The following is a 21807-nucleotide window of genomic DNA, read 5'->3' on the forward strand; positions in this document are numbered from 1 at the left end:
AAGAAAGGGAGTGATGGCGACGATAGAAAGAATGTGTACGGCCAGGGGAAAGGCTGATGAAGGCTGGAGCCAGTCGTGGCAGACAGGACAGGGTGCGCGGGGCCACACTTTGCGATAGTGATAAGGATCGGACTGGCTCAAATTAAGACGAGAGACCTGGAAGAAGATGGATTTCTCGTGACGACAAATTAATTAAAATGAATGGTAGAACAGCAATGGCAATGAAGTGAATAATGATATGTGTTATTGAGGGTAATACTCGACGACGTGAAGTTACGAGTCTTTTCTTAACCGCAAGATATTGACAGCTTCTCAGCTGAGAAGATTTTTGATAGTCCACTGGAGTGTGATAACGTATGTGATAGTGTGATGGCGAATAGAGTATGGAAATGATACAGGTATATTAGGTGTAGTGAGTAAGGCGAGCAAGGATAAGATATACTCCGTAGATGAGATAGATGGGATGGATGGGGTGGATGGGATGGATAAGATGGTACAGTGCAGCGCAGTGCAGTTGCATACAGTTCAGTGCAGAATATGTATTTGGTTGGACTGAGTTTGATGTGAATTGGCGACAGAGGACCTGGTAAGAGGGCGGGGGGCAAGAGGAGAATTGATAGGATGAGGGAAGGAGAGGGAAGGAAAGGAGCGGATCGTTAGATGAGAGTAGAGAAGGATGAAAGGGGGAAGGGGAAGGAGAAGGAGAAGGAGAAGGAGAAGGAGAAGGGGAAAAGAAAGAGAAAGTTGTTTACAATATCATTTTGGGTGTATGTATGTATGGCTGCTTCTTGTGGTTCCATGAAATGGAAATTGACAACAAATCGATATTATCGTATTGAAGGAAGCCAATCATAATCAGTCTTGATGTCCTCCACATTAGCCAACGCAGACATTCTAATAAATTTCGCGACATTCTAGAACAGCTCTTACTTCGGATCGTTTGGAAACCTTATAAGGCAACATTTCTATTAACGAGGAATAGATGTATTAAAGCTTTCGTCTCTCATCGACGATGTAGTAGGCTCGATTTAGTAACGAAACTGTCTTTATTCTATAGTAAATCGTCACTATATATTATAAACTATATTCGAAATTGAGTAAATATGTAAAATCGAATAAGATCGAATAATACTTTATATTATATAATTATATATCTAATTATTTCTATAGATTATATAATTAATATCTAGTATTTAATTTTTTTTATAAATCGAAATATTCGCTAAGATAATTATGCTACTCAAAATTGATAAGAAAAATAAATCTCCTATTCACTTTTAGTAATCAATTATACTTATCTTTTTTTTTTCTCAAAAGAATTAAAGAGAACTTTGATCTATTATTTAATACAGATTATATTAATTAATAGTATTCTCGATTTATAATATAAAAAAGCTATTTTCAAAAAATTATTATAGATCTATTAGCTTACTGTATTTATAATATAAAGACTATTTTTATTTAAAAATTAGAAATTATTATAATTATTATATTTTTCAATTAAATTTTGATATGTTTTTAGAATAAAGATTATTAGACAGAATGATTAACTAAAATCAATCTGTAATCTTTTTAAAATTATTTAAATTATTTCTTATCAATTAATCTGTTCGAATCTGATTGAAAAATCGAATTATATTTTATTATCTTCATAATTCAAGTGGGAATATAAAACAATACTTTTACTATATTTCTAAGAGATATAGTATCTGAATTATATTTTTGATTTAGTATTATATACTACTCTAATATAGTAAAAGCATTATTTGTATATTATTAAATTATTACTTATTAATTTATATGATTATAGTTTATAGGTTTTGAACCTAGTTATTATAGGGCTTATAATTTAAATTTAGAATAATAGATTTAATAAGTTTCAAGTACTAATTGATTAATAATTTAAAGTGAATCTAAACAAAAACAGATTATTATTTTAAAGAAAGAAAAAAATATTCAAAAATGTAATATCGCTTGATTACTAATCAACTTTTATGTAATATTATTCTTTATTATATTAAAGTTTTATTTTAAATAATATATTTTATAAATTCAAATTATTATATAAATATAATCTTATAAATATATAATTTAAAAAATTTAAATAATTTAAATTTTATATATTGATGTCTGAAATTATATTATAAATCGTTTTTAAGAATATAAAACTATTATTATTATTTATATACTTCTCTTCTTATTTATAAAATTGAAATATAATCTGATAATAAAATGAAATCATTTTATATTTAACATGTAAATTATAATCGTAGTAAGTCGGGCACCCTACTTTCGGGCCACCCCTGTTTTGGGCCACTCTTTTATATCAAAAATCACTTTTTAGGTCTATTAATATCTTTATTAATATATAATATAATTTGATGAAAACTTATACATAGATAATTTAGATCGATTTAAGCTTATTCTGAAATTTTCGGATTTTTAGGATTTTTCTGTATTGAAAGTTAAAGGTTCAAAATATCGATTTTTAAATTTGTATGGGAATTATATACAAATTTAGGATTTTTATAAAACCTTTAATAATTTTTTAATAATAATTATTAAAGAAAAACTGTATATCTTTTTGAAAGATTTGAACTTGAATCTATATAGAAATTTCTAAAAAATTTCTAAAAAATTAATAGATATAGAGATATAATATATGGTGAGTTTGGAGTAGTATAAATAATCCTTGTCATTTTGAGGGTACTCTTTTAAATATTTATTTATAAGAAATTTTCTATTTTTTCTGAATTTATTAGATTAAATATATTATAAATTTATAATGAAATTTTATAGTTTATTTTTAGTAATTTTAATTAAAAAATCATTGAAGATTTTATAAAAGTTTCAAATTTGTATGAGATTTTTATATTAATTTGAAAATTGATATTTTAAAGCTTTAAATCTCAATACAGAAAAATCCTAAAAATCTGAAAATTTCAGAATAAGCTTAAATCGATTTAAATTATATATATAAATTTTTATTAAATTCTATTTATAAATAAGAAAGTTAAAAATTCCATTTTTGATATATTTTTGGTATAAAAAGTAGCCCAAAAGGGGGGTGGCTAGAAAGTAGGATACCCGACTTATCTTCTTCTAAATAAATCAATATATTAATTCACTAGAATAAATATTTGCTCTAATATTTAGGAATGCATTCTTTATATTAAAGATTAAAAATTCATAGGAGCAAACGTAGTAGAGATATATTATATAATCCTATATCTATATAAGTATATTGAATTTATCAATTGATATATTCAAGCTCTCTTCTAATAGATTGTAAATAGTAAACAAACCTTTTAATTAATTGAAGCTCATTTTTCTAATCAAATAAAGAGAAGAAAAGTCTATAAAAACTCATAAAAGCTTTTTGATTTAATATATAATCTCAAATAAAAAGGAAATTTAATTAAAAAGAAAGTAATTAAATTAGAGTAATTAAGGGCTTTCGAATACTCTAACAAATTTTAAAATAAACCCTATAATTATAATCTAATTAATTGATTAAATTGAAAGAATTAATAAAAATATATTTGAAAACATGTTTATCAATAGAGGTATAAATGTCTAAGGTATAATTGTCTTAAACGTTTTTTGACATTAGAATTTGAATTGAAATCTGAATTAAAATCTGAATTAAAATCTGAATTAAAATCTGAATTAAAATGAAAATTAAAATAAAAATTAATGTAAAGGAATGTATAATAAAAACGTAAATAAGAATATAAATTACATCTAAAATGATTTTGTTATTTTATTATTCTATTATTATATTGTTTTATTATTTTATTGTTTTATTATTCTATTGTTTTATTATTCTATCGTTTTATTATTCTATTGTTTTATTATTCTATTATTTTATTATTCTATTATTTTATTATTCTATTATTTTATTATTCTATTATTTTATTATTCTATTGTTTTGTTATTCTATTATTTTATTATTTTTATACCGTATAGGGCATATACTAGTAGCATACCTTACGTAATCTATATCGTCGATATTCTTAAGTAGTATAGTCTTAGCTTTAATATAAGATTAGCTTTATAATCTATAGTACTAGGCTACTTATATTTAACAATCAGAATTTATTCAAAATTTATTATTACTTATTTATAATATATATTTGATTATTAAATTAATCTTTTGAATACTTTTATTTTAAATGTGAATAGAATTGAAATATTGATATGTATTTTAATATAAATAAAATCCATTTATACATTTCAAATTAATTTTTTAATATTTAATATATTGATTCTTAATTATAATAAAAATTTCATTTTTATTTTTTATTTTTTATTTTTTATTTTAAATATATAAATAATTGATTATTTAATATATTTTAAGTTATTTATAGAATACTTCTTAATTTTTATTTAATATAATTCGATTGACTTTTATTTATTATAATATTAAAAGATATTTCAGAAATGTATATTTTTAGATATTGTTATATATATTTTATAGAATTGAGATCAGAATTATAAAGAGATTAGAGATTAATTAATTAAAAGAATATTTTTTAATTGAAATTACTTTAACATCTTTTTAATTTGATATATAAAAGTCTTGTTCTATATAAATTAATATTCTTTATTTAATTCTTTTTATATAAAATCTATTTTATTATCGAAGATTTTAAAATAAAAATTGATATTGTGTTTAAACTTTTTACTCTTAAAATCATTGTTTATAATATATAATTTATTCTTTTCAATATTATTAAAATCGTTTTATATCATAATCTTTACATTTTTTTATATAAAATATATTTGAATTATTTCTTCTTTCTATTTTCAATTTAAAAACCGAAATATTTGTTTCTGCTTTCTTGATTTTTTTAATTTTGTAAAGTAGTATTTATTCAATCAGAAAATTAATCTCTATTTTTTCATTATTTACTTTTTATAATTTATATACCAAATTAATCTTTTCATTATATGTTTTTCTAAAAATTAAGATTTTTTGAATTTTTTAAATGATTATATTATATTTCCTTAAAATCCGTCTGATAATTATAATATTGAAATCAAAATTATATATTTTAATAATCTCTTTATAAAAAGATTTTAAAAATAATTAAATATTATATAATAAATTTTTTTTTGATAAACAATTTTTTTTAGACGTTTATACTAAAAATTTGTTGTAATAATATATTCGATTTTGCTTGGAAATATAATATATAATGAAATAACGAATCTTTCAGGTTTTAATAGTTATTATAACTTTTGAATTTCTTTTTTATATTCTTGCTATTTTTTTTATAATTATATAAAATTAATTTTGAAAAAACATATGATTGATTTATAATAATAATAATAATAATAATAATAATAATAATAATAATAATAATAATAATAATAATAATAATAATAATAATAATAATAATAATAATAATAATAATAATAATAATAATAATAATAATAATAATAATAATAATAATAATAATAATAATAATAATAATAATATATAGAAAAGTCAATTGAATTTTTTAACAGAAGCGCGTCTCGGCTAAGATAAGTATACTATTACTGTAATATATTATATCTGTTAATTTTATTATTTTATTATAACTAATTGAATAAAAAAAGAGTAAGTGAAAATTAAAAATATAAATAATGAAAATTGAAATGATGATTAAAATAAGAATCAAAATCCTAAAAAAAGCTTAACATAAAGCTAATCAAAAATCTAAATAAGGGTATGAGAAAAATATAAGAATATAAAGAATATAAAGAATATAAATCTAATAAATCTAATAAATCTCATAAATCTCATAAATCTCATAAATCTAATAAATCTAATAAATCTGATAAGAATTTAATAAAATACTTTGAATTCGAGTATAGCGAGGATTGGGGATAGAGGGGCTGGACCCTATATATATAATATTATTTGAAAATTAAATTAGATATAGACTTAGGTTTATTAGGTTTATTAGGTTTATTAGGTTTATTAGGTTTATTAGGTTTATTAGGTTTATTAGGTTTATTAGGTTTATTAGTAGTAGCTGTTGGGGAAAAGAATTGAAGTTCACGGACTTATAGAATTCCAAAACTACTATAATAATTAATAAGGAAAATGAATTCTATAAATCTATAATCTGAAATTCTTTTTCTCTGACATTTAGTTTTGATTATTATTTTTTGAAAATAAAATTATTTATTTTATTAATATTATATTAAATGAAATAGAAACTATTTTATTATATATATTTAACTAAGAAATATTTTTTATTTTATAATTTATTTCAAAAATTAATAAGAAAAATAATTAATAATAAAAATCTAAAATCGAGATCTAATGTTCGATTTTTTTTAAAAAAATTATACATTATATATTATAATTACTAGATCTCATTTGAGATATAAATAAATTATGTAAATCATACAAATAAAGAAATTGTTAATATTAATTTTAAGAAATAATTAATTTTCTTTTTTTTTGATAAAATTTTGAATTGTTAATTCAAACAGATTTATTAGATATAAATTTATAATTTGTTAAAATAAAAGTAAATAATTATTGATTTTTTAAATATATCAATATTAAAGGAAACAATACTGTTAATATTGACATTTATAAATCTATTTGATATTTAGAATCTATTCAGAATTTATTATTAGAAAATTATAATCTTATTAGAAGATTGTATTATTAAATAATTTTTTTTTCAAAAAAACAAATAATAATCTAGGTTTTAAAATATTTTAGAATATATATAATAAATTAAATCTTATTCATATAACACAAGCTTTTTTCAATTAAATTTATTAAGAAAAACTATACTGTATTCTGATTATTTATAGTATTATAGAAATAAAAAAATTGTTAAAACATGAATTTGAAATATTTCTATGATTATTAAAAAATGCACAAATATTGAAATTATATCAAAAGAAATTGATTTATTTAAAAAAAAGTTTAAATAATTAGTTTTCTTTTTCTTTCCTTTTTTTTCTTACTAGTTAAATTTCTCAAAATCGTTTGATTTTATATTAATATATATTTTTATTGAAAATATTTTTCTCTCTGTTATTTTCCTATTTTTTAATTGCATTTTATTTTTTCTATATTCAATTTGGTTAATAGCTAAAGATATCCCCTAGATCACTAATTATAGCAGAAGTCTACTTATGATGATATCTTATTAACCAATAAAATTATTATAATTCAAGAGTTCTTGAAATCACAGATTGTATTACATCAAATATAAAATATAATAAGATTTAAAGACTTTCTATCAATTTTTTTTTAGAAATAAAATAAATAAATCTATAATAAAGCTTTTAATTAGTATTAGTTCCTTATATTATAATCTTCAATTTCAATTAAATAGTTTCTATATTTAATATAATTTATGAAGTTATTAATATTTTTGTTTATATAGTAGTAGTAGTAGTAGTATTTATTAATGTTCATCGAGCCGGCTTAAGGCTAACCCTGGGAATCTTTTGAGGGGTATAGGGATGTGCTAAGCTATGGATTTATTTAATGTTTCAGAAAGTAATTTATATATATAGAGATTAGGGTTTATTTAAGTGACTTTTTTTTTGCTAATTGAGGTAGGGCTAGTAGTATTTCAAAACTTTAAAGAGTTAGATATAGTTCTTTAGGAACAGACGAATATAATGTTATATGAGTATGTATTTATATGAAATACTAATAGTATTGAAAGAAGCCCTTATTGTATCCCTGATTATTATTTAATTGAACAAAAAAAGAGTAGGAATTGTTTTAGAAAAAGAAAAGAAAAGAAAAGAAAGAAAGAAGGAGAATGGGTATTTTTAGTGAGAATAGATACTAGTATAGAACTAAAGAATTTCGAAGAATTCGGTTAATATTAATGATTGTGATATTAGAAATAAAAGATAGCTAAAGCTTTTTATTATTAACAAGAATAAAAGTAAAAATAATTATTTAGATTATTTCTCAAATTAAGCTAGTGATTTTTGATATAATATTAAATACTTAGAAGTTTTCTAACAGCTGTAGAAGTATTTCAAGTTAGTGTTTTGATACTAAAACTTTTTATAATATTATACGAAATCTCTATATCCTATATATATAGCTAGAATATAATATAGTGTTTTTCTTAGTAGATCCAATTTTGGAGGAAGTTTAATTATATAGACAAAATTCCATTTATTGTATATGTTTGAAAAAATGAATTATTATTTATTTTATTAGAATTGTTCTATTTAGTTATAGAGCCTTTTAATAATAATTCCTATCTTATTAATAATAGATATTGAGGCAGGTTTTAGGTTTTAAATAGATTTGCAAACTTTGAGATTAATAATCTTATTAATAATTTCGTTTTTTTCAATATTTATATATCTAAGGAACCAGCGAATTCTAATATCGAAGATTTGTATAGCATTTTAATAAGTATAAAAAGCCTACTGGAAGGAATCGAATACATTACTATATAGATATTAAATAATTAATATATTGTTAATATAGAGTTATAGATACTATTTATTAAATAAAAGAATTCTCAAAATATATTTAAGGTTTATATAGATCTTAATTATTTTTGAATTGAAAATATACAAGGTATTATTAATTGAATTCGAGTTAATAGCTATTTGCTTTTTATTCTGATATATTATATACCTATATCTAACAAGCCTTTTTCTATTAACAATTTATTTAAAGTTATTTGAGAAAATTAAAACCTTATTAGGGGGGAGGTGAGATTATTACTTTTTAAAATTAATAATTATTATTTTTTTATTAATACTTTTTATTGAATTTATTTAATATTTTGAAAAGAAATGTAAAGGTTGTAGTGTGGAATGTACAATGTTAGAAAGGATTATTTCTAGATATTGAATTTTGGTTTTAGATTTTTGTTGTTAATTAATATTTTTATTTTTAGTAATAAATAAAGATACAATCTAATGGATTATAGGGTAGAAGGTGTTTACTAATTGGATATATATAGTAAAACGAAATATAGCTTTATTTAATATTATATTAATAAATAGAATACTTATAATTCAAAAGAAAACAATTATTAGGATAATCTTTTATATAGAAAGTATATTCCTAAATACTAAAATAAATATTTGTTCTAATAGGTCAATATATTAGTTTATTTGGGAAAAGATGGTAAGATTATGGATAATATATTAAATATAAAATAGTTTTATTTTATCACCAAATTATACTTTGATTTTATATATAAAAAAGAGAATAATACAGATAATAATAGTTTTATATAAAACTAAAATTAAAGAATTATTAGTTATTTTTATAAAATTACAAATATAATATACTATTATTTAAGTTTTGATAATCCTTATAGTAATATATTTTTTGAAAAAGAGTTTTCTATCAAATTAGATTTTAAGCTATTTTAAAGTAAATTATATTTTACTTTTAATTATAATAATTAATATAATAATAAACTTTTTATTAACAATTTAGGGAAAAACATAATTCCTCTTTTTTTTAATAAAATAAATTATTTCAAGTTTTTTAAGAATAAAAGCAATTTTATTATTATTATTTTATTTAAGGATTTTCTTTATATTATTTGCTAGAATAAAAATATTGAAATTTAGAGATTAGAAGATCTGATATAGATAAAGATTATTAATATATTCAAAATATAATTCTATATTTTATAATATAAGTTTAATCAAATATAATATATATAAAATTAAAAAAAGAAAGAAATCCTAGGGTATTCTATATTTAATTCTGTAATTGGATATAATCAAATTCTCTAAGCAAATTCGAATAAACTGATTAATAAGAAAAGATTTAATTAGCTTTAAAAAAGCTAGAAACTAGTTTTATTTAATTATTCTTTTTAATAATCCTTATTTTAAGAATATATTAAAAGTATTTTGAATATTTATAATAATTATAATAATTTTTAATTTTTGGGAAAAAACAGTTTTTATATTGTATATAAAGTAAACTATTAGATTTATAATAGTTTTCTTAAAAAAAGCTTTTTTATACTATAAACTAAGAATGTTATTGATTAATGTAATTTATATCAAATAGTAGGCTATAATTCTCTTTAAATCTTTTGAAATATAAAAGATAAATGTAATTGATTATTAGAAGTAAATAGAAAATCTATTTTTTTTATTAATCTTAAATAGTATAATTATCTTAATAAATTTTCAAATTTGTAGGAAAAAAATTAAATACTAAATATTAGTTATAGAGTTTATATAAAGTGTTATTGATTAATAATTAATAGACTTTGAATATTTATATTATAATACGATTTATATCTGAAAAAATACTGAAGATTCTAATAATATTGTATTTGATCTTTTTTATTAAAATAAATTAGGATTATTCTAGAGTATCCAATCTATTTCAATTTTTAAGAGAATTATATTCGAAATTATTAAAAATACTAAAACAATTAAGGATTTCTTTATATAGAATCTTGACCTTTTTTATAATATCTTTAATAAGATTTTTATTGATATATAATAAAAACAATTTCAGGTTAGATTTTAGTTTATATTAATTAATAATTTTATAAAGCTTTTTATTATTTTTAATTCTATTTATAATATTCTTTTAATAATTATATTTTGCCTATTGAATTATATTATAGAAAATTCAAATTGTTTAAGGGATATTTTTATTTGAGATATTGTATCTATAGAAATAATTCTAATATATCTTTTTATATTTAGGGATTTATTATAATATAACTTTACTACCTTCCTTATTAGATTTACTAATTATATAAATAATGGTATCTATTATTACAATAAAATTAATTATACATATTTCAATTATTATTTCATTTATAAAAAAAAAGGGAATTAGGAAGGTAGATTATATTAATATGTACTAAATTAAAGAGTTTATTTAATTTTGTTTTTAGAATCTTATAATAATATTATTTTAATAGGGTTATATTTTATTTTAAAATAATAATGATTTGTATTTTGTGATTTGAGTTATTATATATATTTTCCCTAACAATAATATTAATAAAAAGAATATTTGAAAAGGCAAGATTAATAATATAATTTGTTTTATATATAGATTTATTAGAAATACTAATAAAGTCTATACCATTATTATTAAATTAACATATTAGATTTAAGTTTCTATATTTAGATTATATTTTTAATTCAAATATATAATATTAAATATTAAAATCATTCCCTACTAAATATCGAGATAATAAAATAAAATAAAATATATAATCTATTATTTTATTATTATATAATTGATAATATAAATTGAATATAGTATTTCTGTTTATATTAATTTGAAAAAGATTTTTATTATATATAAAGCAATATTGTTGTATATATAAATTAATACTTATATATATATATTATAACCCAAAAATAATCTAACTCTTTAAAATTTACAAAATCTTAAAAATCTATTAAAATATAGTAATTATAATTCGAATAGTTTTATATTTATATATTAATAGCTATTTAAAATTCCTGAATACAAATAATATCAATTTACTAAATATCTAAAACTACAAGAATTATTATATATATAGAAATACTTCTATTAACATTAATTTAATAAACCCGAAAATTATGTTATTAAATTTATTAATTACAAATTTTATTACAAAACCTATAATATTATATCAACATTAATAGGATTTTTTTTGGAATTAAATACATTAAATTTATTAAAACTTTATATATAACAAAAAATATTCTTATTCTTTCTTTTATTTGATTTTATATATAATTTGAAATCCTTATCTTAAAAAAGAATAAATATCTAAATTAGAATTATAAGAATTTGGATTTGATTTCGGATTAAAATCAAATTAATAATAAAGAAGAATTCAGTTTATTTATATAGAATAATAGTTTCATTATACTTATATTTATTGAAAGACTTTGTAATTATAGGAGTATTAAATATCTCCATTTTAAAAACTTTGATAAATATATTAGCTATTTTATATTAAATCTTTTTTATCTTTTAAATAGTTTTAAGTTTATTTTTAATAAGGAGTACTATAATACTATTCTTATATTGAAAAGTAATAGAATATTTATTATAACTAGTTTTAAATAGATTATAGTAGTTAATATATTTGGATAGTATTATATAATTAGTACCTACTAGTTCTTTATATATATCTATTTAATAGTTATAATAAATATAAAAAGAGAGTTGAATATATTTAATGGGAAAATAATATTCTTAATAATTTGGATTATATTAGATTATAATATACTTCTTCTCAATAAATCTGAAGGTATTATTAGTATTAAAAAAAGTAAAGGAATGGATTATTTTAATAAATAAAATAATTCAAATAATTTTGTTAGAATATTCACTAATTCTATAATTGAAGGATTTGATAGTAATTAGATATTTCTTTATTTGTATAAAAGCTTTGTTGAAAATAAAGGCTTTATTTATTATAATTACCCTATTATTCAGGTTTATAAAGAAGATAGGGATTTCTATAATCATATAATTGTACTAAATCTTTAGAATAATCAGGAATATAGTATTCAATATTTATAATACTTTTTATTAATTATACTTATTATAGAGCAGATTACGAATGTTATTAATACAAGAATAACAATTTAGTCTATAATTATAAACAAGATTATTAGAATATCAGCTAAAAAAAGACCTTTAATAATTTCTACAAATTACTATCAAAGAATAAAGATAAAGGATTAATTAAATAAAACAAGAAGCTTACATTTAGCAAACAATCTCCAATCCTAATATTAAATATAATTTGAGATGGAACTTTTTTCTAATATAAAACTATAAAAGGGTTTCTTAAATTATATGTTTCTAGACTTAAAAAACACATTATTTTTAATACCATTAATATTACCGAACTTAGCTACCTCCATAAAGATTTTAGAGCTAATAATAGATATAATATAAATAAAAAATTGAATATAGATATTAAAAGATATAAAGAGAATTATAATATTAATAAAACAATAATAATTATAAAATTAATTATAAAACTAATAAATTCCTTTATAAAGATTATACTAAATATATTTATATAGAATATTATAAAGATATTGAATAAGATTACAAACCTTGTAATAACTATATATTTACTTTTTATATTATATTCGAAAATGTTAAACTGCTTTTTGATAGTATTTGATATACTCAAAATAATATTTTGATTATAATAATTGATTTTGAAAGGAAAAGGTATTTGAATATTTATTCTGTTTTTTTTTTTTAATTATATAAAGTTGATTAAAGTTAATTAAGGATTATAGATTTGATAAATATATAAATCTAGAGTTTAGTAATTATAAAAAACGATTTGATATTATAAACCTATTACTTAATAATATTACTATAAAAGTAATTATTATATTGAATAAAAGGGTTTATAGAGAATATAAAGAGTTAATTCTGTATAACAAAATCGAAAATATAAAGATACCTCGATTTTGAAATATTGTATCGATCTGAGCGGGGGTGATTTTTGTTTATATATGAGTCATATATACCTGCCATAATCAATAATCTAGAGAATAATAAAAGTTATTTCTTAATATTAATATATTTTCTATTAATACATACTTTTATAACTTTATATCTTTTTTTTTATAAATTTAATTTAATTATTAAAAGTTTTTAAAAAATATTTATTTTATTTTAATTAAAAGAAAAGAAATTGTTTAACTAAATTCTATTTTTTATATATACAAATTACTTTCTAAAAAATTTAAATAAATTTGTGATTTGATATACTTCTATATATCTTAGAAGGTTTTTAGAATTAGTCTTATATTTAAAATACATTAAAAAGCGGCCGAGCTTTTCCTTATATATAGAGGTTTTAATTAATGAAAATTTTATACTTTTTAAAGATTGATATAATAAACTCTAGATAACAAAAGTATTCTAAAGAACCTTTTAAGAATAAAAAAAGTATTAATTTCATTAATATTTAGTATATATATTATTAGTATTAATATTAATATTTATCTGATATCTATTTTTATCATAAAGATAATAGCTAGGTCTAATGATTACTTTGATTAGAAGATAGATATATAGAGTAATAATAAACTAGATTAATTTGAGATATAATCATAAAAATTATACTTTGTTTATATACCCTAATCGGGTAAGATATTCGTCTAATTAGGTATATAGGGTATATAAGTAAAATGAATGAAATAGTATTAATAATCATAGAAGTAAATACTCCTTTGTTCCAAAGAAGTACTGAAATTAGTACTATAAAATTATATTATATAGTGACTTCCATAACATACCCCTCAGATTACTAAATGCTTTGATAATTATATCAAAAAGTCCATATAGTAAATAAAGGAAAATTTCAGATAGTGAATAGTGTAAGTATTAATAAACGCTTTATTTAAACAATTATTGTAAATTTATTTATTGGGTAGATTTATTTATTAAATAAAAAAGTATAAGATATATAAATATATAGAGTTTTCAAGAAAAGAAAAGAGTGAATTATATTATTAATTAGAAAAATCTATAAAAAAATAATAGTATTCAAATAAAAGAATTAATCCTTTAGATTATTGTATATTAGAAGGTTTAAGTTATATTAATTATTATGTGATTAGATGTTTATATTAATCAATTCAATTGATTTATATATATAACACTTTACAGTAATAGTAGAATTGAATGAAATTCAGTGGATTTTAAGAGAATTTAATAAATTAAAATAATTATAAAAGGAAAGATTTATTTTTTTTAAATTTATATTTAATAATCCTAATATGTTCTTTTATTATATTTTTTTTATTAAAAAGTTCTCAAACTTTATTAATTTTATTGATTAATATATAATTGTTTTTCTATATATATTATTAAAAAATAATATTCAATTTGGTGAATCTAATATTTAATATACTTTTGTTTAATTATTGCCTATAATTAAGATTCAATTGTTTTTTAATAAATAATTTTTGTAAACAAAATTACTTTTTAATAAATTTTAATAAAATCTTAATAATATTTTTTAAAAAAAATTAAAGTTAATTAAAATCATTAGATTGATATAAATAGAAATGGTATAATAATAATTCCTATAGATCACAATGATTTTTTTATTAATAATAAAAATGAATATTATCTTTTTAATCTTTTTTTTAATAATAAAAATTTATTTTTGGAATTACCTTTTTTTTTAATAAATCTTTTCTTATTTCTAAATTAAATAAAAATTTGGTTTCTATTTGTAAAGCTTATAGTAAATATAAATGAAAAGATTCAAAATATGATTTTAAAAATAAGGATATATAATATACTATTCCCTATATAAAATATATATATATATATTTTTAAATTATTATAAAGAGTATAGCAAATATTTCAAACAAAAATATACTTCTTTTTTTTAATATTGGAAATATATTATTTATACTTGTAAACTTTTTTCAATATATTTGAAATCTTTAACTATCTGATTATTAGAATTTTATAATTCTAAATTTGTGATTCTTTTTGAAAAGATGTATTTTGATTTTTTATATTATTATAATTTATTAATATATTTTTTAAAGAATTATTTCAAATTAAAAATCAATCTGTATTGTAATAATAGTTATATCGATGATAACTAAAGAAAATAATAAGTTTATTAATCTTAATTTTCTTTTATTATTAATATAAACTATATTTTTTTTCTTTTCTTCGATTATTATAATCATCTATTTATTCTTCCCCTATATCGAAATTATTACCTTCACTTTCAAATTAAGAAATAAAGACTTTCTCCTTTTTCTAAATCCTCTATAATAAAGTATATAAAGATTAAAGTAAGGGTTTTAATGATAAATTCTAGAATTTGATTATAACATATTTATTTTATTTTAAAGAATAGAAATAAGATAATAGTATTTGATATTGATAATAATAATGATTTTGATAATAAATTTAATACTATTGGTAAAAGCAATGTAATTGATTTTAGCAATAAATTAATTGATAAAAAACAATAACTTGAATTAATACAATTTGATATTCAATATGCTATAAAAAAATATAAACTAAAAGGAAAATATTCTATTTAATTCTATTGATCCTAATGTTTATATTTTATAGATTTAAAAGGAATATTAAATTATTGAATTTTTATTATAATAAGTTCTTAATCAATCTAATTTTATAGGTTTTATATACTTTCGAGGATTTGTCGGGAAGCTAGCGGAACTCTATTGTTTTTAAAGAGTTTCAGGATTTTCAGATTTTGAGGGTATTAGCCCGGCTAGCTTATAGAGTTCTGTCATTTTTCAGGATTTTCAGGAGACTTTCGAGGACGAAAGCCGAAAAAGGGGGGGCAAAACCCTATCGAATACGAACCACCACCTCACCATCGAATACGAACCACCACCCTACCGAAAGCGAATCGACTTCTTTTTCGAATTTTCGAAATTTTCAAGGTTTTCAAGGTTTTCAAGGTTTTCAAGGTTTTCAGGTTTTCAAGGTTTTCAAGGTTTTCAAGGTTCGAATATGGATTGGATTAGTTCTTGGTACTCTTGTACTACGGCATAGCTCCTTTTAAGAGCTATGGAGGAGCTGAACCTCATAAAATGAGGATGTAGGCACTGCAACACTAGCTTGTTGCTGTAGGAGTTAATGAGGCTTAGAAAAAGGGTTCGATATAGTAGCGATTGGTCGTCGAATAGCTTTAAAGCTTTCGAGGACGAAAGCCTAGAGAGGAGGGCTCTGTTACAGGGTATATATACAGTAGTAAGCTATCAGGACTCGATCCCTGATACTGTGCCTTTTGGACAGATTGCGTGCGTGGCGTAGTGGTAAAGCTTACAACTTCTATTGTTTCCTCTTACGTAACAGAGTAAACAAATATATAAAATAAAAAATCCTTTTTGAATATTTCTAATATACCTTAATGGCCCAAGTGGGAATGTGGAGCGGTACCCCCACCGTACCCCCACGCTGTACGGTACTCGATTGGGATACGGTGTCTGAGCTGTACTCCTGATTGGGTACAGTACACGCACTCCTAGTACAATGAAAATACAGTTCGCGCACCGTCAAAGTACCACTCGCTAACCCCTGTAGCACCCCTATAGCTATACCCTATAAGCCCTAAAACTATAAACTGAAACCCCTGTAGCTAGCCCCTGTAGGCCCTAAAGCTAGCTCTATAGGGCTTATAATATAGACCTAAAAAAAAATTCCTACTAGGCTTCTAGTATTAAATGCTTAGTAATCTAAAGTGGGTCTAGAGCAAAAAACACTATTATTCAAAAAAATATAAAAAATGTATTTAAAAAATATAATATAGCTTGCTTACTAATTATTTTTTATATAATATTATTATTTATTATATTAGGGCTTTATTAGAAATACAATAAATTTTATAAATTCGAAATCATTATATGAATATAGTCTTATAAACATATAATTTGTTAAATTCGAATAATTTAAATTATATATATTAATCCCTGAAATAGTAGTATAAATCGGATTTCAGGGGTATGAAATTAGTATCAAATAAAATCCGATTTTTCTTACTTTTTTTATTAATATTATAAAACTTATTATATTATTATTATATTAGAATTTGAATAATATTATTATATTATATAATTAATTTAATATCGATTTTAATAAAATTTGATGAAAAGCTTTTTTTCTCTAAGGCCCTAATTGGGTACGGTACAGGGGTTAGAGTACCGTTCCGGTTTTCGAATACGGTAGAAATACCACTCCATTAGTACTAGCACCGCTAGTACCGTGGAAATACCACTCTATTAGTACTAGCACCGTACTTCCACTGTATTATATCCCAGCTTGTTCCGTTAAGGTAGCTATATATTCTATATATTAATGTATTTTAATTTAATATTAATTCTTTCATTTTTTTCTATCATTAATTTAATTATTTGCTAATTATTATAAAAGATTATAATTGATTACCTAACTACAAGATTGATTTCTTTAAGGAATTATAATATAATTAATATTTCTTTTAATATATATTCAATAGTAAATAATTTGGTTTTGATAATAAATATAGTAATTATGTTTTACTTTAAAGCTTTTTATATTATTGATTTATTAAATAATAAAATTACAAACTTTAAAATAATCTTTATAATTCTTTATTATTAGTAAATAAGATATTCAAAAAAATCAAAAATTATAGAATCTACTTTTAGCTATATTTAATTAAATAATATTTCATATTTCAGAAATATTGTATATAATAATTAATTACTTTTGTATAATTTGGAAATAGATTGATTAAAAAGTAATTGAATTATAAAATTACAAAAATAATATCTACTTTAATTATAATTATAATATATAATATTAATCTTATTTTTTCTTAATAAATTTATATAAATATAATAATTATGTTTTTATTAAATTTTATGAATTGTATTATCAATAGAGATATATATATATTATTATTATTAAGATTAAACTTTTTTATAATCTTCTTAATATAAATATTATATACCTTAATAGAACAAGTCAGGAGATAATACAGTGGAAGTACGGTTCTAGTACTAATAGAGTGGTATTTCTATTGTACTAGTAATGCTAGTACTAATAAAGTGGTATTTCTATGGTTTCTAAATCCCTGAACGGTACTCGAATCCCTGAATGGTACCCGAACGGTACTAGTACTGTACTCGAATCCCTGAACGGTACTAGTACCGTACCCAATCAGAAACTTAGAGAAAAAAACTTTTAATGAAATTATATTAAAATTGATATTAAATTAATTATATAATATAATATTATTATTAGAGCTCTAATATAATAATTATATAATAAATTTTATAATATTAATAAAAAAAGTAAGAAAAATCGTATGTTATTTGATATTAGTTTTCTACTCCTGAAATCCGATTTATATTATTATTTCACGGATTAATATGTATAATTTAGATTATTAGAATTTAGTAAATTATATGTTTATAAGACTGACTATATTCATATAATGATTTTGAATTTATAAAATTTATTATAATTAAAATAAAGCTTTAATATAATAAATAATAGTTTTATATAAAAATTGATTAGTAAAAGCTATATTAGATTTTTTAATTATATTTTTTATATTTTTTTAAATAACAGCTTTTTTTTTACTTAAACCTATTTTAAAAGATTACTAAGTATTTAATATTATAGACTTATTAAATATTAATTTTTAAGATTTGTATTATAAGCTCTATAAGAGCTAGCTTTGAGGTTTACAGGGGCTAGTTATAGGGATTTGAGCTTATAGTTTTAGAGCTTACAGAAACTAGTTATAAAGATATACAAATAATACTTTAATAATATATCAAGCCTGAATAATACTTCTATTATATCAGGATTACATACAATACTCAATTATAGTATAGCTCAAACACTATATCCCGTAAGAGTACGATGGGGGTACCGTTCCATATTCCCACTTGGGCCATTAAGGTATTAACCAAAGTTTTCTTATTTTCTAACTACGAATAATCTAAATATTCAAAAATTATTTTACATTACTTAAATCTTTTAGTTTATAAATAATTTTAATATTAAAGATAATATTATTAGTTATTAATATATTCTTATAATAATATGTAATCTATATATTATTTATAAAGAAGAATATTAAAATAATCTAATTTGGATTTATAAAAAAATAAGATTCCTTTTCATATTAATTTGAATCTAGATTTTTAGATATCTTATTAAAATCTTTAAATTATAATATAAAAGAATTTTAGAAATTATATAATATATAATTAAGAACTATATATTTATTTAATGCTTTAAATTTATTTAATAAATAACAAGCTATAGATATATCTAATAGATTTCTATAAATATTAATCAATATATTAATAATATTGTTACGTAAGCGGAAACACAATAGGAGTTGTAAGCTTTACCACTACGCCACGCACGCAATCTGTCCACAAAAGGCACAGTATCAGGGATCGAAGTCCTGATAGCTTACTACTATATATATACCCTGTAACAGAGCCCTCCTCTTTAACCTTTTCGTCCCGAAAAGGCTAAATCGGGATTATTACTAATAATATATAGTCAACCATATGATTTGTGATAATACGCCAAGTCTATTATCCAATACCCTCACCATTAGTAATCCCATTACTAATGATAATACTAAGGTAATTTGAATAATTTCTTTAAAATTCCTTTTTCAAATATATTAAAAAAGCTTGCTTTTATTTGTATAATAATAAACAAGTGTTCTTTTTTCTATATATTTATATTTAAATAATTAGATTAAAATATTAAATGAAAATCTTTAATATAGGAATTATTCTTGAATAATAAGTTTGTAACAAGAGTGTTTATAAGTGTATAATTATTTATTGATAGATTATTTTATAGTCTTTTTTCTTGTTGAATTTGATAATAATAATTTATAAATATATTAATATTAGAAGTTATATTATCAGAATTAAAGGATTAATATTTAAATAGATTGAAAATTAAATAAGAGATTTCGATTCTTATAATTCTTTATCTTTTAGATTCTTAATGAGAAAAAAGTAAAATTTTATTTTTCTTAAATTAATCGATTATGTATATTAAAAAAGGTAATTTTTCTAATAATATTACTTTTTCTATAATATAGGTATTTATAATATTAATAGAATAAATATTTGAATCGCTTTTATATTTCTTATATATGATTTAGATAATATTATTAATATATTTATATTTTATATTTTCTGATTAATTATTATAATTATTCAATATTATTGGAATAAATCTTATAGATTTTTATAATTGATTAGTAATAGTTCATTCTTGAATTCGATTTTCTCTTTTTAGAATTTTTTCAAAATATAGAATCTTATAAATTATATTATTACTTTCAGTATTTCTATATAAGCTTTTATTCTCTAGAAATATTCCAAAATCCTATTTATATTGAAATATATCTGAAATATATATAATAGTATTTATAGAACTAATAATAATATATAAAGAAATCATTATATTATTCTTTTAATCAATAATAATATTATCAATATCGATTATTTATTAAATATCGAGAGCTAGTATAAATTACTATAGCTTTTGACTAGTATATATATTAATGGTTTTATTTAAATAATCTATTGAATATATTCTTTCCTTAAAGAAAATAATATTTCAAATAATAATAACCCGCTTAAACTTAAATATCTAAATACAATAGATTGAGGAACCTCGTAATTCTTTGTCTTTTAAATTCTCAATTAAAAAGAAGTAAAATTTCATCTTCCTTGAATTAATCGATTATATATATTAAAGGAAATAATCTTTCTAATAATATTACTTTCTCTACAATATAGACATTTATAATATCAATAGAATAAATATCTAAATCGTTTTTATATTTTTTATATATAACTTGGATAATGTTATTAATATATTCATATTCTATATTTTCTGATTAATTATTATAATTACTTAATATTATCACAATAGAACTTATAGATTTCTATAACTAATTAATAATGATTTATTCTTGAATTCGATTTTCTGTTTTTAAAACTTTTTTAAAATATAAAACCTTACAAATTATATTACTACTTTCAATATTTCTATATAAATTTCTATTCTCTAGAGATATTCCTAAATTCTGCTTATATTAAGATATATTTGAAATATATATAATAGTATTTATAGAATTAGTAATGATATATAAAGAAATTATTATATTATCTTTTTAATTGATAATAATATTATTAATATCAATTTTTTATTGAATATTGAGAGCTGGTATAAATTACTATAGTTTTTGATTAGTGTATATATTGATAGTTTTGTTTGAATAATTTATTTTGTAT

Source organism: Botrytis deweyae, assembly GCF_014898535.1.
Source record: "Botrytis deweyae strain B1 chromosome Unknown BDEW_008, whole genome shotgun sequence".
Classification (NCBI taxonomy): domain Eukaryota; kingdom Fungi; phylum Ascomycota; class Leotiomycetes; order Helotiales; family Sclerotiniaceae; genus Botrytis; species Botrytis deweyae.